Genomic DNA, 25022 nt, shown 5'->3' on the forward strand with positions numbered 1-25022 from the left:
GCTTGCTCTGCTCCCATTTCTGTTTCTAAGAGATTCATTTTAGATTTGACTGGGCTAAGTGAATTCAATGACCACAGCCCCTCAAGGCCTCTTCACAGATTTAAAGACTTTTCTTTGCTGAAAATAGGGTCCCATGAACCAAAGAGTGACTGAATGCAAAGCATGCCTAGGCACAATTAGGGAAGAGTAAATTGGGGAATTAAGCAAAGTGGTAATAGAACTCAGTAAGACATTACTGAGTACTGACATGGTTAAATGAAACAGGAGGAAAAGAGTTGAAAAGCAAGACTGCTGGGAAGTGATATGGCTGCTGGTTTTGACAAAGAAGGCTCAATCCAACAACACATCTCTTACTTTTATTGTTTTGGAATCTTCATTCTCAGCCCAGAAAGTGGCTTGGCAAAGAGAAACATATCTAATTGGACTTGCAGGGTGAGTGTAGCACAAAAAAAAGGATGGGTAATAAGGTCAGTTTGTGTTCAGGCATTCTAAAAGTCAGATGAAAGTCAAGGGCCAAGGTGAGAACATGTTCTAAACCCAAGAGGGAACTGAGGCTCTGAACCAGTTAAAATCATGATCATTTAAAATGACAAAGGTCCTTTCTTCTTTCCCTTTTAGATTAGAGATGACTTCCTCTTGAGCCAAATAGTTTTTTTTATTTGTTTGTTTGTTTGTTAGTTTTTTTTTTTTTTTTTCCTGTAGTGATGCTCTTGTTGGTCCTGTGATCTTTGAGTGGGGCTGTAGGTGAAGATGCTAATGACTGCCACTTGTGTTTAGTGGAAAACAAGAAAGAGACAAAAGACCCTGAACACCACTGGCAGTAATTAACAATGCCAACAGCACAGTCAATAAAATTCAATAAATATTTTTGAATATCTACTTAAAACCTGCCACCATGCTAGAGATATAAACGTGGGTAAGTATAAAATCAGAAAAAAACACCACATGGATAATTCAGTGTGTTTCAATCTAATACCTGTTTTTAGAGGAGCTTTAAATAAAACATTATAGGAGAACAAAATAATAGGTTGTTTCAGAGGAATGGGAATGAATAAAAGAGAGTTTTAGGAAAGTTGTCAAAAAATTATGACATCTATTATAAGCCTCATCATGCTCTCATTTCCTTAGAAGAGTTTCATTATTGCTTAAGTTTCTCACTTTCTTCCTTCTCTTATTCAAAGAAGGTATAAGCTGACATCTTACATTAAAATGAGGGTGAGCATTATAAAAAATAATAGACTATGGAATCTTTTAATTGGTATAAAGTTCTTCATTTTTTATCAGACAGAAGTAATAATAAATTTAATATTTGCCTTTTTGTTTTTTAATCTAAAGAAGGAATTTTTACCAAGAGTACTTCAATCCAAAGACTTCAATTCTGCAAAGGCACTGCCTTTGGGTAAAGCAACTGTTCTTTTGAGAGGATCTGAATAATTGTCACAAGCCTGGACTTCAGAGGCTGCGTTTTCTGAAAACAAAAACAGATAAAAATAAATAAATAACAAGGAAACATAGCAGAGTGCCTCCAAACTGCTGCTCAGCATGTTTAGCCTGCTTACCTAGTAAAGCATTTCTTGGAACAAGCCCCCTATTGGTTTCATTTTAGAGAAGTACTTCTATTCACGCTGGCATACCTTTGGTGATTGTTGGTTTAAGGGAAATTCAACAGAACCAGCAGGAAAAACTGCTCACAGTTCTGATTCCATATTTCTAAAGATAAGGGTGAATATTGAAGTTACAACATCTTTAGAAAGTCTATGGTGTTCCTGTAAAAATTGACATCTCTATCTTTCTTAAAATATTTTATTTAAGAAAATGTTTATTGATGTTATTAAAAATGGTATAAAAATGTTATTTATATTCAAATTTTATAATAAAAGCATGCAATTTATAGAAAATAGTATTTTTTCCTCAGTTGTGCCAGTTTTTAAATTTAGTTTTCAAATTAATTCTATTATTGCCTAAAGGACTAGATACTTTTTTGTTTTTATGCAGTTTCTCTATGGTTCTTCTTTAATATTCTCCTTTCTTGATCCTGCTTCATTCCCCTTCCTTTTAGATACTCCATATTATTCTGATTACCTCCTACTTACCCACTGTGAAAAGAGGGATATCTCACCCTAAATAGTGTGAGGTGGCCAAATATGTGACACCCAAAACTGGACAGATAAGGTTGGCAGCAGTTTATTAGTCACAAATCCTCACAGACTCGGGGAGGGGAACACTACACTCTATACAGGGTCACATTGGCAGGGTTATTTATTTAGAAATAGAGTGAACCAGCAGGGGCTATGGTAGGCAGGCTTTGTAGTAACCAGAGGATTGGTGCAGATAGTCCACCTGATAGCTGAGTGGAAAACTTTTCCCAATGTTTGGGAACGATCTGGCAAAAGCAGGGTAACTCATGGCTAGATGTCTATAGCTCCATGAAACCCAAAGCTATCAAGGTAACACATGGAATGTTTAGGTCTTGTAATAAACATATCTATCTACATGTATTCTTCAGCGGCCCATGGTCCCAAAGCACTGTACTTTCTAAAAGGAAGCCTTCCAAAAAATGCCTTATGCTCTGTTAAATAAAACGTACTGGAAGCCTTTGTTTTGGACTGACTTTATGCATTTAACCCCAACAGACCAGACCAAGTCAGAATGGTGTCACTTGTGCTAGGTGTCATGTAATTAAACTGAACTTTAAGATGGACTAATTTTCTAAGAAACAGAAAATTTACAGAAGCAGATAGAAAGAAGCCCAGTGTATTCAAGCTAGCATAATAAGGTAGTTCCCTCTGTTTTAACTTTAAAAGGAAAGAAAGTTTGAAATACCAATTCGGTTGTTCTTTGTTTCTGCTTTCCTCAGCCTTTTCTGTCTATAGGACTCACCTCTTCTGCTCAGCTCATGAGAGTACCTTTTCTATTTCATAGATGTGGTGCTGCCCAGTTCATGAATCACTAATAAAAGTCAATTAATCTTAAACTAAATTTATTGAAATTTTGGTCTTTGACAGGTCTGATATCAAAATTTCACCACTTATAAAACTAAATTCATTTTCACTTTTGGGAGAAAATGTACCAACAAATTAATTCTCATGGAGGTAGTCCTTGGCTACTCTAGCTGCACTACCCATAAGAAAACCACTCATGGTGCTTTAAAAATACACATATCCTGGTCAAGTGCGCTGGCCCACACCTGTGATCTCAGCATTTTGGGAGGCCAAGGTGGGTGGATCATGAGGTCAGGAGTTTGAGACCAGCCTGGCCAATATGGTAAAACCCTGTCTCTACTAAAAATACAAAAATTAGCTGGGCATGGTGGCACATGCTTGTAATCCCAGCTACTCGGGAGGCTGAGGAAGGAGAATTGCTTGAACCGGGGCCTGGAAGTGGAGGCTTCTGTGAGCCGAGATCATGCCACTGCACTCCAGCCTGGGCTAATACAGAGCAAGACTCTGATTCAAAAAAAAAAAAAAAAAAAATACACATATCCTGGCATTACAATTCCAGAAATTCTAACTAATAGGCTTGAATTACTGCCTACAGACCTGTGTCCAAAAAACAAACACACAAAACAAAAACCACAAGACTTCCTGCACCTCTTTTTTAAGTTACTGATAGACATAGCAGGCAAATAATCAGTAATGATATACTACCATTGATTAATTGGATGTAACTGAAATTTGTAGACTATCCAACAACAGCAAAATACACATTTTTCTGAAGCTCACATGTAAGATTCATCAACATAGACTATATTCTGGGTGAGGAAATCCTTACACCTAAACACATTTAAAGGAATATAAGTTACACAAGCTGTGTTCTCAGACTGCAATGGAATTGAACTAGAAATCAATAACATAAACAAAGGTGGAAAGTTCAAAATATTTAGGGATTAAACAACATACTTCCAAATAACACAAAAATAAAATGGCTCGAAATTAATTTAAATGTATTTTGAAGTAAACAAAAATGAAAGTACAGCTTATCAATTTGTGGAATGGTGTAAAAGCAGTGCTTAGAGAGAAATTTATGGCATAGAATTAGAATAGAAGAAAGCTGTAAAATCAATAATCTGTTTCTGCCCTAGGAAACTATAGAAATAAAAGTAATTTAATCCTAAAGGAAGCAGAAAATCAGCAATAATAAAAAATAGAAAAGAAATCAATGAAAATAGAACAAGATATCCATAGAGAAAATAATGAAACAAAAGCTTTTTATTTTGAAAAATGATCATAATATCAATATAATAAAAGATCAATGAAATTGATAAAGTGGTGTCATGGCTATTGATCTCACAGGCATTAAAAGTATAATGAAAGAATACTAAGAACAGCTGAGCCTTACACCTACAAATTTGATAACCTAGATGAAATGGACCAATTACTTGAAAGACATAAACTACCAAAACTTAAAAAACTGAGTAAGTATATATTAATTTAATTGAGTAAGTATATATTAATTTAAAAAATTATAATTAATAGCCTTCCAAACAAGAGACATCAGGCTCATACTGTTTCATTGGTGAAATCTACCAAATATTTTAGGGAAGTGATATCAATTATCGACATTCTCTTCTATTGTAGAGAATAAAAGCAGATAAAACATGTTTTAACTCATTCCATGTGGTCATCCTTATGAAGACTTGATATCAAAACCTAATAAATACCTTTCAAGAAAGAAAATCTACAAAGCAGTGTTTCTCCTGAAGAGATGAATAAATTATCAACACAATATTAACAAATTATACCAACAGTGTACAAAAAGAATTATACACCATGACCAAGTAAAATTTTCTCCAAGCAAGACTAGTTCAACATTTTAAAGGCACTTAATTTAATAAATCAGAATGCTATAAAAGAAAAATTATATGAGCATTTCAATTGATGCAGAAAAATAATTTGACCAAATTCAGCATCATTCCTAATAAAAACTCTTGGCAAACTAGGATTAGAAGAAACTTTCTCAACTGATAAAGAATATCTGCAAAAAATCTACCGCTAGCATTATATTTGATGGCAAAAACTACATGTACCTTAAGATTAGGAGTTAGGTAAGAATGTTTACTTTTACTGCTTCTATTCAACATTGTACTGGAAGTCCTAGCTAGTGCAATAAGACAAGAAAAGTTAATTAAAAGTATATACATTAAAAAGAATAAATATAACTATATTTGTTTCCATGAGGCACGATTATCTATGCAGTAAAATTTCATTGAATTAATAAAAATCTCCTGGAACTAATAAGTAATTTTTAACAAAGTTCACAAGATTAGGTTAATATACAAGATAATTTATTTCCTATATAACAGCAATGAACCATTGGAAGGAAATATTTGCAAAACATCTATCTGATAAAGTGCTTGTATCTAAAATATTTTAAAAATTCTAAAACTCAGCCATAATAAAATAATGCAATTTTCCAAATGGGCAAAAGATGTGAACAGATACCTCACCAAATAAAATATATGGACATTCTCTGTCCAAAGTTAGTGACAAAAAATGAAGATATACTGATGGGAAATAAGCATATAAAAATATTCACCAATATATGTCCTTAAGGAATTGCAAATAATAGAAGAACAAGATGCAACTACACAACTATCAGAATGGGTGAAATTCCAAAAAGAACAATACCAAATCCTGTCAAGGATGCTGACCAAGAGCAATTCTCATTCATTTCACTGCTGGTGAAAATGAAAAATGATGCAGCCAATTTGGAAAAATGTTTGGCAATTTCTTACAAATCTAAATACAATTTTACCATGTGATTCAGTTGTTGTGCTCTTAGATATTTATTCAGTTTAGTTGAAAACTGTGTCTACAAAAAAAAAAACTTATACATGAACGTTTATGGCAGCTTTATTCATAATTGTAAAAAACTGAAAACAACCAATATGTCACTTAATAGATGATTAGCAAACAAATTATATTACATTCATACAATGAAATCTTATCTAGCAAAAAAAAGAAAAAATAGATAAATTTGTACTATAAAGATTTATATGTGTCAGGGGTTCAGGAGGAGAAGAAGCTACAGATATAGAATCACAAGGAAATTTTAGAGCAGTGAATCTATTCTGTGTGATACTGTAATCATGGATACATAACATTTTGTATTTGTCAAAATCTATAGTACTACACTACACAGTTAATCTTTTTTTTTTCTTCAACTTCTATCTTAAGCTCAGGGGTACATGTGTAGGATATGCAGGTTTGTTACATATGTAAACACCTGCCACGGTGGTTTTCTGCACAGATCATCCCATAACCTATATATTAAGCCCAGCATCCGTTAGCTATTATTCTTGATGTTCTCCCTCACCCACCCCCACCCCTCTGACGGGCCCCAGTGTGTGTTATTCCCCGCTTATGTCCATGTGTTCTCATCATTCATCTCCCACTTACAAGTGAGAATATGTGGTGTTTGGTTGTCTGTTCCTGCATTTGTTTGCTGAGAATAATGACTTCCACATGGACTCCATCCATGTCTCTGCAAAGGACATGATCTTATTCCTTTTTATGGCTGCATAGTATTTCATGGTAGATATATACTGCATTTTCTTTATGCACTTTATCGCTGACGGACATTTAGACTGATTCCATGTCTTCGCTATTATGAATAGTGCTGCAAAGAACATACATATGCATGTGTCTTTATAATACAATGATTTATATTCTTTTGGGTATATACCCAGGAATGGGATTTCTGGGACAAATGGTATTTCTGCTCTAGGTCTTTGATGAATTGTCACACTGTCTTCAACAATAGTTGAACTGATTTACACTCCCACCAACAATGTAAAAGCATTCGTTTTTCACTGCAACCTCACCAGCATCTGTGTTTTTTTGACTTTTTTTTTTTTTTTTTTTTTTTTTGAGATGAAGTCTCACTCTCTCCCCAGGCTGGAGTGCAGTGGCACTATCCCGGCTCACTGCAACCTCCATCTCCTGGGTTCAAGTGATTCTCCTGCCTCAGCCGCCTGAGTAGGTGGGACTTCAGGCACACACCACCATGCCCAGCCAATTTTTGTATTTTTAGTAGAGATGGGGTTTCACCATATTAGCCAGGATGGTCTCGAGCTTCTGACCTCATGATCCACTTGCCTCAACCTCCCATAGTGCTGGGATTACAGGCATTAGCCACCGCACCTGGCCGACTTTTTAATAATAGCCATTATAACTGGACTGAGATGGTATCTCATTGTGGTTTTAATTTGCATTTTTCTAATAATCAGTGATGTTGAGGTTTTCTTCCTATGTCTGTTGACCACATACATCTTTTCTTTTGAGAGGTGTCTGTTCATGTTCTTTGCCCACTTTTTAATGGGATCATTTGTTTCTTTCTTATTTTTGTTTAAATTCCTTGTAGATTTTGTTTAAGTTCCTTTGTCAGATGGGTAGATTTCAAAAATTTTCTCCCATTCTATAGGTTGTCTGTTGACTCTGATGATAGTTACTTTGGCTGTGTAGAAACTCTTTAGTTTAATTAGATCCCATTGGTCATTTTTTGCCTTTGTTGCAAATGCTTGTCTCATTTTCATTTTGAAATTTTCCCTTGTGCCTATGTCCTAAATGGTATTGCCTAGATTTTCTTCTAGGGTTTTAATAGTTTTGGGTTTCACACTGAAGTGTTTAATCCATATTGAGCTAATTTTTGTATATGGTAGAAGGAAGGGGTCCAGTTTTAATTTTCTGCATACGGATAGCCAATTCTAGCATCATTTGTTAAATAGGGAATCCTTTTTCCATTGCTTGTTTTTGTCGGGTTTGTAGAAGATGTGATGGTTGTACGTGTGCAGTCTTATTTCTGAGTTCTCGATTGTGTTCCTTAGTCTATATGTCTGTTCTTGTAATGGTACCATGCTGTTTTTGTTACTGTAGCCTTGTTGTGTAGTTTGAAGTTGGGTTGCGTGATGTCTCTGGCTTGTTCGTTTTGCTTAGGATTGTCTTGGCTATATGAGCTCTCTTTTGGTTTCATATAAATTTTAAAATAGTTTTTTTTCCCTACCTCTGTGAAGGATGTCAATGTTAGTTTCATGGGAATAGCATTGAACATATAAATTACTTCGGGCAGTATGGCCATTTTCACGATATTAATTTTTTCTGTCTATGAGCATAGAATGTTTTTCCATTTGTTTGTGTCCTCTCTGATTTCCTTGAGCAGTGGTTGGTAGTTCTCCTTGAAGAGTTCCTTCATATCCCTTGTTAGCTGTATTCCTAGGTATTTTTTTCTCCTTGTAGCAATTGTGAATGGGAGTTCATTCTTGATTTGGCTCTCAGCTTGCCTGTTGTTTGTATATAGGAATGCTAGCAATTTTTGCACATTCATTTTGTATCCTGAGACTTTGCTGCAGTTGCTTATCAGATTAAGAAAATTAAGCTGAGACGATGGGATTTTCTTGATATAGGACCATGTCATCTGCAAACAAAAATAATTTGACTTCCTCTCTGCCTATTTGAATACCCTTTATTTCTTTCTCTTTCCTAATTGCCCTGGCAAGAACTTCCAATACTCTGTTAAATAGGAGTAATGAGAAAGGGCATCCTTTCCTTGTGCTGGTTTTCACGGAGAATGTTTCCAAGCTTTTGCCTATTTAGTTTGGTATTGGCTGTCGGTTTGTCATAGATGGTTCATATTATTTTGAGGTAAGTTCCTTCACTACCTAGTTTATTGAGAGTTTTTAACATGAAGAAATGTTGAATTATATTGAAGGCCTTTTCTACAACTATTGATATAATCATGTGTTTTTTTTTTTGTCTTTAGTTATGTTTATGTGATGAATCACATTTATATGTTGAGCCACCTTTGCATCCTGGCACTTACTCTAAAATTGATCAGATAATTGGAAATAAAATACCCCTCAGCGAATCCAAAAGAAGTGAAATCATGACAAACAGTATCTCAGACCACAGCATAATCAAATTAGAACTAAAGATTAAGAAATTCACTCAAAACCACATGACTATGTGGAAATTAAACAACCTGCTCCTGAATGACTCTTGGGTAAATAATGAAATTAAGGCAGAAATCAATAAATTATTTGAAACTAGTGAGAACAAGGAGATAATGTGCCAGAATCTCTGAGATGCAACTAAAGCTGTGTAAGAGGGAAATTTATTGCACTAAATGTTTACATCAAAAAGCTAGAAATATCTCAAGTTAACAACCTAACAATCTAACATGACCTAAAAGAACTAGAGAAGTAAGAGAAAACAAAGCCCAAACCTAGCAGAAGAGAAGAAATAACCAAAATCAGAGATGAACTGACAGAGATAGAGACACACAAAACCCTTCAAAATATCAACAAATCCAGGAGCTGGATTTATTTTTTGAAAAAATTAGTAAACTAGATAGAACGCTAGCTAGACTAACAAAGAAAAGAGAGAATCAAATAAACATAATCACAAATGATAAAGGGGATATCACCACTGATCCCACAGAAATACAAACAACCATGAGAGAATACTATAAACACCTCTATGCACATAAACTAGAAAATGTAGAAAAAATGGATAAATTCCTGAACATATACACCCTCCCAAGACTGAACCAGTAAGAAATTGAATTCTTGCATAGACCAATAATGAGTTCTGATATTAAGGTAGTAATAAATAGCCTAACAACCAAAAAAGCCCAGGATCAGACAATTCACAGCTGAATTCTACCAGAGGTAGAAAGAAGATCTGGTACCATTTCTACTGAAACTATTCCAAAAAATTGAAAAAGAAGGACTCCTCTCTAACTCATTCTATTAAGCCAGCATCATCCTGATAGCAAAACCTGGCAGAGATATTACAAAGAAAGAAAACTTCAGGCCAACATCCTTGATGACCATTGATGTAAAAATCCTCAATAAAATACTGGCAAACTGAATCCAGAAGCACATGAAAAAGCTTATCCACTATGATCAAGTTGGCTTCATCCCTAGGAAAATAGTTAATCTTAATATTCACAAATTAAAAAGAAAAAACTTAGAAGGTCAGGGACCCCGGGAAAGAATGCCGTTTGTGACAAGATAAGCTGACCAATGTATACCAAGGTATAAAACAATCTCACTGAAAGGGATATGAGAAGAGGTACCAGTCTAAGTGACTTTGGAGATAAATGGAATCTGCAACATTAAAGGCAAAATGAATAGCACAATAAGCAATAGTTGGCAAAATTGTTTCTCATGAGGATAAAGGTCAAAAAATGTGCTACAATACATGTATACTGTAACTGAACAATTAAGTAAATGGATGGCATATGATGGGAACTATATTCTTAATGTTTGAGTAGAAATTTGTAAATAAACAACAAAGAACATGACTAACATGATGTATGTGGTATCAGATTAGAATGGGAGACATCAGTAAGAAACCATGTATAACTTAATATGTGTCCCTAATATATATGTGGGTTAGTATTGCTTTTTACTGTTAGCTGGCAGCAACTAAAAAATGTCACCCCAATAGCAATGAGCACACCTAATACCTAGATCTTCGTTTCTATCTCATCTCCAGTGAAAGAAAATAGAGTTTCCTAAAGAAACATCTGATTTGGGGACTGGAAGAGGAAATACTCAAGATGAACCTAGGGAATCTTGTAGTACCAGAAAATAAGGAAGCAATACAATAGTAACAATAATCCACAATAATAAGAGTATGTCAAAGTGACACAGGAATCAACTAAAAGCTCTTGATGTCCAAAGACGGAACAATTTGAGTATCAAAATAAAGTAGTGTTGGATTTTAACCTAAAGTATAAAATAAATCTTTATGATTTCATATTAACAAATGAATTAACAAATTAATAAATGGGGGAGAAGAGATAAGTCTCTCATATTTAATTCCAAATAAATTATGTAGATGTTTCACCCTAAGGAAGGGGGAGCATAACATCCCACTCCTTAAGTGTGAGCTAACATAGTGACTTCCTGCCAGTGACTGCAGTATGAAAAGTGTGTGGGGGGCAGCATAACTTTACAGTGGAGACATCTGACAAAAATTACTTCAGTCAGGACCATGGTCAATATCAATATTTATAAGTGATATTGTTTGTACCCTTGATATAAGTGATGTTTGTACACTTGATATAAGTGATAAAAATGGCACTTTACTCTGTGATCTTCATTTCCCAACTATAACCCCAGTCTAATAATGATAAAAGCATTAGAAAATTTTTAATATAGAGGCGTGCTACAAGAAACTTAGTCAAAACTCAAAACTTCCAATGTTAGAAAAAACAAGAAACATGTTAGTGGGAGAAGTAGCTGCAGATGTGGAAAAATAGGAAGAGAATTAGGAGGGAAGCCTGAAGATGTTATTAAATTGCTGCAATCTCATGATTTAACTTGAATAGATGAAGAGTTGCTTCTTAAGAATGAGCAAAGAAAGTGGTTTCTTGAAATGGAATCTACCTGGTGAAGATGCTATGGACATTGTTGAAATGACAAACAAAGGGTTTAGAATATTACATAAACTTAGTTGATAAAGCAGTAGCAGAGCTTGAGAAAACTGACTCCAATTTTGAAAGAAGTTTTTTTGTGTGTCAAATGCTATCAAAGAGCATTGCATTCTACAGAGAAATTTTTTGTGAAAGGAAGAGTTAATAAATGTGACAAACTTCATTGTCTTATGTTAAGAAATTGCCAGTCACCTCCAGCAAACACCACCCTAATCAATCAGCATCCCTCAAAATGGAGGCAAAACTCTCTGCCACCAGATGTTCTGTAACATTTTTTAGCAATAAAGTATTTTTTCATTAAAGTAGGTAGATTTTTTTAAGACATAAGGCTATTGCACACTTAATGGACTATAGTATAATGTAAACAACTTTTATATGCACTTGGAAATGAAAAAATTTGTGAGACTCACTTCATTGTGATGTTTACTTTATTGCATTAGTCTAGAATCAAACACATAATATCTCTGAGGTTTGCCTGTAATGAGGGTTTGGAGCACCCTACCAAGCTAAGCTATCTAGACTAGAAGAGATGTTAGACAAGATTAGGGGAATCTAGAATGGGTAAGTAGGGTAGGAGATCATGAGTATTTATTAGAAGCTCATGACCATTTGTAGTGCCAGGGACTATATGGTTCCCTACTAGCCCTCCCGGAAACAAAATCAACAGGAATCCTGGAGCAGCTGTTTCCAAAAGAAATAAATTTAAATGATCAAGTAAGGAATTAGAATATAAGGAGTAGACTGTAGTCAATGACTGTGGTAAGCCTCCCTGGGCTGACCAGATAGGCTCTCAGGACTGACATGCTCATTTCTTAGCTACTGAGAGAGGTGGCTTCTAAAGGCGCACTGAGCATCCCTTTCTGGAAATAAGCCTCCCTGGGCTGACCAGATATGCTCTCAGGACTGACATGCTCATTTCTTAGCTACTGAGAGAGGTGGCTTCTAAAGGCGCACTGAGCATCCCTTTCTGGAAATTGCCCTCATCCAAATAGAATTGCTTCTCCTAAGGTTGCACATTCTCCTTTAAGACAGCCTTTACCCTATGATTGGTTAATACTTGGTACGTAGGCCTAGACTCTCATCTCAGTTCAGGCTATCTCTGCAGTGCTATTCTTACGGGATTGACTAATGCTGCTGATGTGACTTCATCACAATTCAACTTCTTCTGATGAGCAGCCCTTTTTCTCTAACACAATCCCAAAAGTCACTGCTATTGTTTGATTGTATGTGTCCCTCCCAAATTCAGATTTTGACACATAATCCCAAATGTGATAGTATTAAGAGGTGAAGCCTTTGGGTGGTGATTACGAGAGGTTTCCACCTTCATGAATGGCTTTAACAACCTTAGAAGGGCTGGAGGGAACTAGCTAGGTCCCATGTGACAGCACAGCATTCTTTTTTTCTGGAGGATGGATGCAGCAACACGACATCATTTTGGAAGCAGAGACCAGGCCCTCACCAGAGAGTGACCTTACCAATGCCATAATATTGAACTGCTTATTCTCCAGAACTGTGAGAAACAAATTTCTGTTCTTTGTAAATTACCCAGTCTCAGGTATTTCATTATGGAAGCAGAAACAAATGAAGAGAGCCAACTACACACAAATCTTAGTCTTAAATTTTCTAGGTAATCTGACATATGTCAGTGAATTATACTTCAATAAGAACTCAAGTTTCAAAAGGAAAATATAATGAGATGATTTTATTATAAAAGAGTAGCTCATATCACACTAATCATTTACCAAGAACAATCACTTTATTTCAGGAACATAGAAGACCAATCTTACCATCCTACTTTCAGGCACCAAGGAGCATGACTTAATAAAATGAACTAAGGACCCTTCATTGATAGATGCATTAAATATTTATTAGAACATGCTATGTGTATAAAGAATACTGTTGAAATCACTGATATGGGTTTATCAGCAAAGGTGGGTAATTTTCTCCAGGACAATCTGATACAATTCAGTTACTTGTTCTGGACAAGCTTCCAGTCTCTGTGTTCATATATAGCTGCTGCTTATATAAATTCTTCCAAACAATGACTGTTGTCTAAAAGCTGCTCCCAATTTGCAGGTAAATTTTCTGTTTTCCAGAATACCTAATGTAAGGCTTGGAGTCACCTAGAGCCTGGAATGTGTACCGTTGGTCACTTCATGGAACATTCCACACTAGTGGACAAAATTACTCTGGCCCCTGTTAGAACTGACAGCTGTGGGGAGTCTGGGCCAAATGTCACTTTGCTTGTGGGCCAAGAGCTGGAAACTTGGAGCAGAAAGAAGAAGGTGGTTTGTATCAGGCTGATGTTTAGAACACCCTTCACTCCTCCTGTCATCACAGGAACTTTTCTGGGTCTGAAGTGTACTCCCTGAATATACTAGATTCAGTCAGCCATCAGCAAACTTGGACAATTAGCAATTTTTTCCTTGATTACTTTTCATTTTTTATTTTTGCTAATTTGCCCCATTTTGCAACTACTTTTTTTCCCTAGTATCCTTTCATTTTCTTCCTTTTTCCCATAGGCCATATAACTTATTACAATTATTTGCACCTGTTAAAACAGAAGCACTGTGCTTGGGATCTGAAGGTAGAAATATAACCCATAAATGATTGTTAAACCATATGTTGCATGAATGGGACAAATCAGTAACCCCTCTCTTTGTCATCTTTGTTCAGAGGGAGAATAAAAAGAAAAGAGACCTGGCAGTATTAATTCTGAGCAGCAAAGAGCAACCATTTCCAGTACGAATGGTTTCTCTTGTAATTGCAGGCAGGCCTTATGTGGGCAAGACAAAGCCAAGAGCATTTAAGCACCATAATGTGGAAAAGAGTAGAGGGAGGTACAGGAATAAGAGGCCTATTTTTCCTAAAGGACAAGCAAGTAACTTTATAAGCCATACTGATATTAGTTCTTCCATAGAGAATTGTCCTACGTTGTCTTCAAAGGAAATTCATGTTTGTTTTGGGTTTTGTTTGTTTTTTATGTAGGGAGCAAAGTTCTCTCTAAGGAATTCAGTAATGAGTTATCTGAGCTGGAATGAAAACATTCATATCCAAATTTATTCATGGGTGTAGAGCAGTCTCCCTCAGAATCCTGTGGTCAATTGCTCAAGGGTTAATATAAGGCACATTTTGTGTTTACAACAAACGGAAAGGTGCTGTGGGACCAAATCATTTTTGTGATTCTGGGCTTAGTGAAGTACTGGAGAATCTCAGCATTGGGCAAAAACCTATCCATATGCTTTCCATACACTGTCACTGAAATACCCTCAGAGACTTGCCTATCCTTCCAACAAAGCTTACCATACATCATCTTGGCCCGAGGGGCTTAATTTATCACAATATACCACATTTTCTTGCCAACTTCAGAAAATAAAAAGTACCCATCCTTCAGGTGAATTACATTAAGAAATAAATTCGCATTATTTATCAGAGGCCAAGTGTCCTATCACTTTGAGACCTGCTGCAGAAGAAGCATATTATAAGAAGCAGCAGCATGTAGAGTTTCTCAAAGATCTTCCTTACTCACCTGGGTCCAAAGAAAGAAGAATGTTGCAAAACAATGATGCAGGATTTTTTGTTCTCTAGCTCAGCTAGGTTCAGGTTCTTGTCTCACCACGAGGAAGAAATAGGCATGCAGACATTGAAGAGTCAGCGGAGTAGAACTCATTACGTGAAAAGGAAAAGCTCTGAGCAGAAAAAAGGTTCTTGAAAGCAGGTTGTCAGTTTCCCCCTTCGCAGTTGAATACAAGGGCTTTTACATAAAAGCTGTTAAGGCTGGGTTCCCTGTTTGTATAGAGCGCAGATTCCTGGTGGCTCCGCCCCATTCCCCCAGTGCTCTTGAGGGCTCTTTGTCCCCTGCGGGCATGTTTAGGCAAGCCCCTTATGCAGGTTCCCTTATCTGCACAAAACATGGGTCGGAGGTTCTACAGGGACCCTTCCCTTACTGTCTGCCTAAAGCAAGCTGGCTACCTCCTTTCAATGACATGTAGAGTATGATTAAAGATGTATACATAATATTATATACGTGGAGAAAAACACACTAGGGGATTCTTGAACATGCCAGTTATCTGAAATTTAAAGTGTTCAAATTTGAGTTTTCAAAACCTTTCTCATATACATATATACACAAATATAAGCATAGTTAAATCAACAAATTATATAAATGATATCATTATTAAATAATACCATCTTATATGGTATAATATGTTATATGAGTTATCTAAAAATGTAATCTATTTTCCCACAGTCTTCTCCCTAAGTTAATGACAGATCTGTCCTTCAGGTTTTTAGTCCCAAAATACTTGAAGTCACCTTTCCTTTGCCCTATTTTTTATTCTCTTCATTCAAACTATGAAAGAATATTATTGTCACTGCATTTAAAATATTGCCGGGATCTGATCTCACTTCAATATCTCCACTACTACTGTCCTTTCCTGTCTCCTACATGAGCCTCAAAACTGCTTTTCCACTTAGATCCTTGTCTTTTCTGTCTATTCTTAATTACAGCAGTCATTGGAAACATTTTTCTGAAGCCTGAAAACTTACAGGACTATACAGAGAGCCTAGGTTAATTTAACTTAGACAATGGGCCTCAGTAACCGTTGCTCTAATAAAACCTCCTAATCTTCTAGATTAGGAGGGCAAGGTTAGAGACACATCTCACTCAGCAAATTATTGACCTTGTGTGGCCTGTGAAATTTTCTTCTGACCTGGCCTAGGTGGTTTTTCAAAAGATGTCTTATCCACCTGAGCTTGGAGTAAAGAGCTGCAAGACTCATGCCTTGATCACGCTCATCAGATTGCTCTGCTCTTAGGGTCACGGTAACTCCTGACTGAGAGATATCTTGGGAATCAGCCTCTTTCTCTGGCATGAACCAGTAAGTATTTTTACAAAAGTCATTTTTTAAGGCTATGTCTATGTGTGGAGTCCAGTGTAGTGACTCAAATAGGATGCAGCTGGCCTTGGAATTCTTATAAAATAAGAATAGTCTACACTCTTGTAAACTATAATAATAATAAAAATGCAAGGTCTTTTACAAACATGTAGCATTTCTGAGTGGGGCTACCTGTTACCCAAGAGAAATGGGGAGCCACACCCAAAATGTCAATAAAATAGCTAAAGGAGGATTCTACTCTAATCTGACTCCCTTAACGCATTTAAGTAGATTTGATGCTGAGAAGAAAAGACTTCTCTAACTTAGATCTAAAAGGAAACTTTCACACCATTTAGTCCAATATTCTCACCTAGATGATGAGGATATGAGGCCCAGAGGGCAAATTAACTTTTCCAAGTCTTCCACACAAGTTAAAATTGAACAGAGCCTAGAATTAAGCTCTCAGATTTCAGTGATTATTCCACCTCCCAACATAGTGAGAACTGGAAAGAATTTAGTTATAAGTGAAATTTTACAGAAAATCTCTACAAATTCCTTTGATTTCCAATTATAACTTTAGCTTTTTAGTCCTTTCTTATGAATCTATGACCTCTTACATAATAGTATTCAAATAAAGTACATAATTGAATCAATTCTTTCAGAAATTTTTTTTTCACTCAATAGCTTCTAGATATCTATATTTTATACATATTTATCTCCCACATAGGTAGACATATAATAAAACTATACTAAAACTAAAAAATTAAATAATTCTTTCCTCTTGGTATTTCTGATCTCTTTCCAATGGCCTCAAACTGAGTTTTTAAGTCAATTTGGTTAGTCATTTTTTTTTAATATGAATGCCATGTTTCAGGTATTTTTTCCTGCCAGTCTTACTTCATTCCTTTTCCTAATCTATCTCAGAAAGACCCTTTTGTAACATCATAGGCTTGAGGTGCTATACATAAGCTGAGATTCTGGATGAGTTTTGGGGTGAGTTCAAGGGTTTTGTGTTGTTGGCCTGTGGGCTGCATATAGCTATGCTTCCAAAGGAAGCATCTAGGGATTTAACCAGACCAATACAGACAGAAAGATTGCTAAACACATGCCATATATTCAAATCCTAGTGGAAACTCTTCTAGAAGGGAAGACAGAAGCAAGGACAGAGAAAAAAGGCTAAGCCCAATGGTTTATAGGAGGTAGACCAGGATCTTGAAGTGGTCTATATAGTCTCTTCTATGGGTGGTGGTGGGGGTATATCAAAAGGGAGTTGTGATCATCATTATTGCCTCTGTCTGCAAATTATTTCTCTCTTCTTTCCTACCACCTTGGAAATAAGTGGAGTAAAATTTCTCCAAAGAAACTTTATCAAATTGTATACATTTTATCATGCTCCCGTTTGTAACCTCTTTTAACATATATGTTGTTTGGAGCCTCTGTCAGCCCAAGTAACTGTAATAAGCATTGCTCCCCTTCCACCATCCCTACCTGATGACTTGCACTGGACACATAACACTTAACGAATCAACTTTTACTGTTTCAAACCACAAGAGTTCCACGTTTTTTTTATTATCTCAATGTAAACTCTCTTAACTGTGTGACATAGATATTTAGTTGTTTTGAACATCATCTGCACACTCAGATTATTTTCCATAGGTAAAGGAGAATGAGACTTTCTCTAAATTCATTTGGAGGCAAGTTTTCCTGTGTACTGGAATTATATATTGAGGCCTGTTCACCAGGACCTAGTAGACTAGAATATGAAGTGGGAGTGGGACTCATTGAGTCAGGTCACACAGAACATGATGGACAATCGTCTGATTCACTTTGGGAGAGTCAGTCAAGCTTGGAATATCACTGGAGTGTCCATGGCTATCTTCATGAATAGACTGAGATCATCCCTCAGGAGGAATATATCTAGGGGATACCTCCCAGAAGATTGTTCTTCTATAAGGCCGGTGTAACAAACTGAAAGTACCTAACACATATTTCCGTGTGTAACATATTCAGGTTCCCTTTCATGTTCTGATATTTTACTCGTTTGAGTAGCTTCTGTTTCAGGGCAAAACAGAAGGACATTCTGTGAAAACAAATACGATTATTTAAAACTAATGAAAAAAGTACATGTTTTCAACAAATTTTCAAAGATGGAAGAGATTGACTTTCAGTCAAGTCAGTCAAGAGACCAGGGTTCCGGCGCCAGGATGAGAAAGTTACTTCATCTCATTTTGCCTTTACTTAACTCATTTGCCAACATAAGACATACATACGTTATTTTTAGGACCCAGTTTAGCTCTAATATTCATTGACTCTAAGCCATTTCGTTACTCATTACTTTGTTAATCAGGTCAGTTATATATTTGTAACATGTCCCCAGAATGCTTTATACTTTAATTTTGAAGAACTTAAAGAAAAAAAAAAAGCTAAATGTTGTTAGAAGTGTTTGTGTTTTCAAAAAAAGAAAAACTCAATCAGCATAAAAACCACTTTAGTATTTTAAATTGTACTGTTCTTCTGAGCCTCCTTCACACAGCAGTTTGGATTACCCCCTAAGGATCTATAATTGACAAAAAGAAAACTACAGTTAGAATAATGATTAGAATTGCTAATCTGTGATATTCTGATTCTATCAAGCTCTATCTTTCCTGTTAATTGAAAAGCCATCAGAAGATTCAAGTAAAGTTAGCTTTGCTTTAACACATTTAAAAATTTCAAAGGTAAGTAATACAGCCTACATCATATTTTTTAGTGAATTATGATCTTTGTGAGACCATCACACCTGCTTGCGAATTTGTGATTCATTATGTCCCATATTAAAACACAATACGGAACTTCTCTTCTCTAGTATTTTTACCCTGTGAAGATTCTTTTAAAGCAAGAATTACTTTCAATAAGGTATTTCTTTTGTTGTAGAGAGTCCAAGAGATTAAAACTTTCTGGTCTCCATGGATTTGATGCTTGCTAGACTAAGCAATCAAACATTCAGATATTCATGACAATCCTGGGGTAAACTGTGAGAATTCTCATTTTTCAATGGCTTAGACTAAATTGCTCTCAATGCAGACCCTCAGACAAAAGTTTCTATACAAAAAACAGGAACGGTAAATTTTGCAATCAAGCAGGGAAACAGAAAAAGAAAATGTAAGAGGACATTGCTGAGCTCCACCACTATGAATGCCTGGTGCTCTATCCCATAGAATCCAAGAGATCTAAGAAATATGCCTGAGATCCTTTTATCCAGGGAAAGAAAGGAAGAAACACATATCAATTATCAATGGGATATTAACAACTTTGCACTTCTGGGTTGTTTATGTATGAGTTCTAGTGGATTCCTATGGGTGTCTTATGATACAGAATAAGAGAAGCTCTGGACCAAGAAACAAGATAAATTAAGAGGCTTTTGGGTTACACCTGCATGAACCTGGCTGAAGAACACATGGAATTTACTATTAAAATAGGGGTTGAATTAAAAGTTAAAGCTAAAAAGTTTAGAAGTGGTACACAAATGGGGCCCCAAACAGTCCAATTCTTGCACTCCTCAGATGTATTCATACCTTCCACTAAATTCAATATGGCAAAGTGGCCCTTTCAAGATGATAGCCAGTCACAAACTCTGCAAATAATTGACACAAGAGGGTTAGAAGAATAACCTATAGTCTTCACTGTAGCAACATAGTCCTAAACATGTATTGATATTTATTATTTCCTTCCTCCCTCAATTATTCCAGGATTCCCTCACTTTTGACTAGATCTTCAACTGGTCTAAGTGGCTTGCTTAAAATATGACTGAAATTTCTTCCACAAGTACTTAATTGTCTTGCTTTCTGGACCTTGGTTGCTACAATTGCCCATTAACTATTATCACTGAAAATGGCAGCACAAGAGACATCATAATGAATCCTCTCTGACTCTGTTATATAGCTAGAAGACTAGCTATTTAGAGTAATTGGAATAAATTTATTCCCCCAGTATAATAACTTGCATTTTTCTGCCCTTGTTTCTACTAGCATTAGGAGCTCAAAGTGACCATGTGCTAGTTCTAGCTTCAAGGTCTTTGGAACCTTTACTGTATCCTCTGAAAGAAGTTCTCAAGAGTCAGGGCTTAGCAGAGCCTAAGTCTGCGGAAATGAGAAAAAAAAAATTACACGTGAATGACTGAAAATGCTGGTGAGAGCGCCCAATTCTACTACTGGCCCTTGGTTCCCAGACCTGTGTATTTGGGTTATCAGGGACACAATGCCGTATAGGTAATCCAACGTGCCGAGCACCATCTTTCACTATAGATTGTGGCCTCTAGAGGATTGCCAACACTGAGCTTTTCAGAGATGCCAGTTTTACCTTCATTGTACATTCTTTACAGCCTAAAGGAAAGGCATGCCTCTGGGCCCACCTAGGGAATTAAGTCATTGCTGGTTGGTCCTCCAATTAATAATCACAGAATTAATTAATGACAAGAGGCTTACTTCCCTGAACATTCTAACCACGTCTTCAGTAGTAGTCCTTGCACTTTCTGCATCATTTATTCTGTAAACAGAGTTATGTCCCAACTTCGAAAAGCCACCCTCAGTAATATACTAGAACAAGGAAATCTTTCCAGAATATTGAATCTCAAGACAGTGGTGGAAGTTCACATACCATCTTTAATCTACACCCTTGCCCAACCACTAAAAAAACTACAGATTCACTTCCATAAATATATATATATATGGAATATATATGGAAGTGAATATATATATATGAAATTATATATCTATATATGGAAGTGAATATATATATATATATATATATATATATATATATATATACCAATTACTTCTAGTATATATCAGCCAGGCTCTAACTGTATTTAGTATGTAAGCTACACCCTCAAAGAGCAGTGGCTGAATTTCCTGATTGGGTTATACTAAGCCCTGACCCTAGTATTGGCATGAAGGCAGTGTGGGGTGGTAGAGGCAGGGGCAGATCTTGCAGATGGCAAGTGTAAGTTTGAGAGATACTTGCTTTAGGTGAGTATTTATAGAATCACCAAGCCAGGGAAACTCATTCTACTAAATCTCAGGAATGGAAATGTTTCTGCTGGCATAGACGTTTCAGAGGACTTCGGTAATTTTAGGCTCTCAGGCTCAGCTACCAACCCTTTATGTCCCAGGTTTCGGGGCTCAACTCTTTTCTTTTCAGGCTTCTGACATTGACATAGAAAACCTGTCACTGAGTCTCCATGCTTAAAATTAAAGACTGGAATGAATTTTTAGAACTGTGTCTCTAGGGGCTGTAAGGAGAAGGGTTTCCTTTAACATTGCAATAGAGGCACTCCTGTTTCCTTGAGTTGATTGCTGACTGACCAAGCCTTTCGTTTTCTTTTGTCATAATTTCCAGAGCAGTTAACAAATTTCAACTTATATCATCAGCCTTATAATTAAAGTTCTCCCCATACTGTTTAAGTGCCCCAACTATCATATAATTCAATGCTTCACATCTCACATGCCCATTGTCACAATTAACCAAAGGTAAGATTCTCAATAAACATGTTACTACATGCCATGTGTTAATCTCTAACCCCAGTCCTGGTCCTGTACCAATGTTATTAATCTGAGTTCTTCCCAAAACAGGCATAAAACAAAGACCTATGAATAGTATATTATTTGGGAATGTGATTTCATGGGGCAGGAGTAAGGGACAAAGGAAACAAAACAAGAAGGAAGGCAAAACCAATGCAAAAATATTTAATAAAATTGACCAACACTAAGGGCAATTAGTTGTTGAATGCAGTGGGTGTTTTGCGAAGCTTTAGAAAATATTTCATAAAGAAAGTGAGGGTAATCATTTATCCATTACCCTCATTCCACACTGTAGGGACAGTATACAACTTTACCTCAAAGAAAACTGGAACTTGTTAGAAAAGTAAAATTTTTGGCTACACCCCAGCTCTGGGGGTGACACCAAGGGATTCGTGTATTCACAGGCCTTGATGTAATTCTGTTGTACATTTACATTTAAGAATCACTAAACTATAGCAGGGTTCTGCAAACTAAACCAGGTGGCCACCTGTTTTTGTAAATAAAACTATTTTGGAACACAGCTATGCTCATTCATTTGCTGATTGTCTATGGCTGCTTTTACTATAATGGGAGAATTGAGTAGCTGCAACAGGGACTGTATGGACTGCAAAGAGAAACATATTTACTATCTGGCCCTTTCCAGAAAAATTTTGCTGACTCATGAGCTATAGAACCTAAAAAGAGAGTTATATGGTAACACAGGCTGGATGCCAGCTGATTATATATAGAGACAATATGTGCCATAGGATTTAAGCGGGAAAGACACGAGTGCAAAGCAAGCTACTCAGGGAAAGGTCTAACTGTGGCTAGAGGTAAGAAGTTGGGTAAGTGGAAAACAGTAAAGAAGGGCACTTTTTCAAATGTTCTAAGAGATGGGAATCTATGTGAAATAGTAAATACCTCTGATTCACAGGAATAGCTAACTTAGGTAGTGTTGAGATGTAAGTTGGTTACAGGTTTGGATTCCAATTCTATAATTCATCAAGATTTCCTCATTTTATATTTCAGTGTAAGCCACCCATGCATTTTCTTTTTTATATTAAAACTCAACCTTGCACTTCATAAGTTAGGAAAAGCATATTAGGTTTGAGTCTCAGCTCCTCTACTTAATAGCTAAGTGATCTTGGGCAAATTACTTAACATCTTTGAGCTTCATTGTGTAACATTCCCGTATAAGAGGATGACTATAAGGAATAAAATTATTTTGAATATGAAAAGTAATTGGCAGAATGCCTGGCATATAATTAGGGGTTGATTCAGGTAGGGTTCTAAACTGAAAATAACAAAATCCACTTTAACTGGTTTAATTAGCAAAGAAACTCATTAAGGGAAATTAACTAGCTCATGAAGGACAGAATATCACACTTGGAATCCTTGCGGCTAGGAACAACACTTAGCTTCACTGTGGTCTGACACCAGCAAAGATGCTACAGCCACTGCTGGTGGGTATGGATCCCACAGCTGACACTGATGAGGGTGTCAGTAGGACTCCTGTTGCTGCTGACCCTGGAAACCACAGTTCTCCATGGCTGCCCTTGCCAAAAAACTGGCTCTGCTTGGTGCATGTTTCCTCCAATTACTCAGTTCCCAAATCAAGGTTAGGGAGACCAGTTTCCAAATCAAAGTCTTGTGAGACTCATCCAGTTAGTGAAGTCTAATTCAAATGCTGCATGCCAGTTTTCAAGGAGGCTAGCAAAGGCAAGTTTTAAGACTTCTTCCTTGGGCAAGCATGACTACTAAAGGAGAAAATCCCCAAACATCCTAAGACTGTTCTTAAAGTGATAAACAACCAGAAAACAAGACAAATGTTCAGCATCAGGCTCGATATTATTCATTTCCTTCCCACTTTTCATGCCCTTAGAAAACCTGCTAGTCTTCCTTCATGACAAAAATGCCAAAAGCAATTACAACAAAAGCCAAAACTCACAAATGGAATCTAATTAAACTAAAGAGCTTCTGCACAGCAAAAGAAACTATCATCAGAGTGAACAGGCAACCTACCAAATGGGTGAAAATTTTTGCAATCTACCCATCTGACAAAGGTGTAATATCCAGAATCTACAAGGAGCTTAAACAAATTTACAAGAAAAATACAACCCCATCAAAAAGTGGGCAAAGGTTATAAAGAGACACTTCTCAGAAGACATGTATGCATTTAAAGCATATGAAAATAGCTCGATATCACTGATCTTTAGAGAAATGCAAATCAAAACCACAATGAGATACCATCTCACACCAGTCAGAATGGCGATTATTAAAAAGTCGAGAAACAATAGGTACTGGCAAGGCTGTGGAGAAATAGGGACACTTTTACACTGTTGGTGGGAATGTAAATTAGTTCAACCATTGAGGAAGACAGTGTGGTGACTCCTCAAGGATCTAGAACCAGAAATGCCATTTGACCCAGCAATCCCATTACTGGGTATATACCCCCAAAAATATAAATTATTCTACTATAAAGACACATGCACATGTGTCTTTATAAACTAGTTTATTGCAGCACTATTTACAATAACAAAGACATAAAACCAACCTGAATCTCCAACAATGATAGACTGGATAAAGAAAACGTGGTACATATACACCACGGAATACTATGCAGCCATAAAAAGGAATGAGATCATGTCCTTTGCAGGGACATGGATGAAGCTGGAAGCCTTCATCCTCAGCAAACTAACATAGGAACAGAAAACCAGACACCGCATGTTCTCACTCATAAGTGGAAGTTGAACAATGAGAACACATGGACACAGGGAGGGGAACATCACACACTGGGGCTTGTTGGGGATTGGGGAGTGAGGGGAAGGACAGCATTAAGACCAATAGCTAGTGGGACTTAAAACCTAGATGACGGGTTGATAGGTGCAGCAAACCACCATGGCACCCATATACCTATATAAGAAACCTACACGTTCTGCACTTGTATCCCAGAACTTAAAGTAAAATTTTTTTTAAAAAAAGACCAAAATATAGACACACACACACATACACACACACGAAAATTGTTTCCAAAAAGATTGATAAACATAAAATATGTTTGCCTAGGAATGCTTCTTTTCATCTTGCCTAAACTGTGGTGAGACAGCCTGTCTGAGAATGATGCGATGTAGAGACTAACGTGGCAAAGAATGGAAAGAGACAGAGGCCT

At 36.4% G+C, this 25022-nt stretch overlaps 1 long non-coding RNA gene across 1 annotated transcript in view; it reads right to left on the reverse strand.

Moving 5' to 3' along the window:
• The window catches only part of LOC134760297 (uncharacterized), a 46407-nt gene extending 31222 nt beyond the window's left edge, over positions 1-15185 (reverse strand). Inside the window, exons 1-2 of the long non-coding RNA XR_010137580.1 lie at positions 14969-15185; positions 1349-1468 (exon numbers count right to left, since the gene is read on the reverse strand). This is a non-coding gene — a long non-coding RNA (uncharacterized LOC134760297). The remainder of the gene's footprint in view (positions 1-1348; positions 1469-14968) is intronic.
• Positions 15186-25022: the final 9837 nt, after the last annotated feature.

Source organism: Pongo abelii, chromosome 17, assembly GCF_028885655.2.
Source record: "Pongo abelii isolate AG06213 chromosome 17, NHGRI_mPonAbe1-v2.0_pri, whole genome shotgun sequence".
Lineage (NCBI taxonomy): Eukaryota > Metazoa > Chordata > Mammalia > Primates > Hominidae > Pongo > Pongo abelii.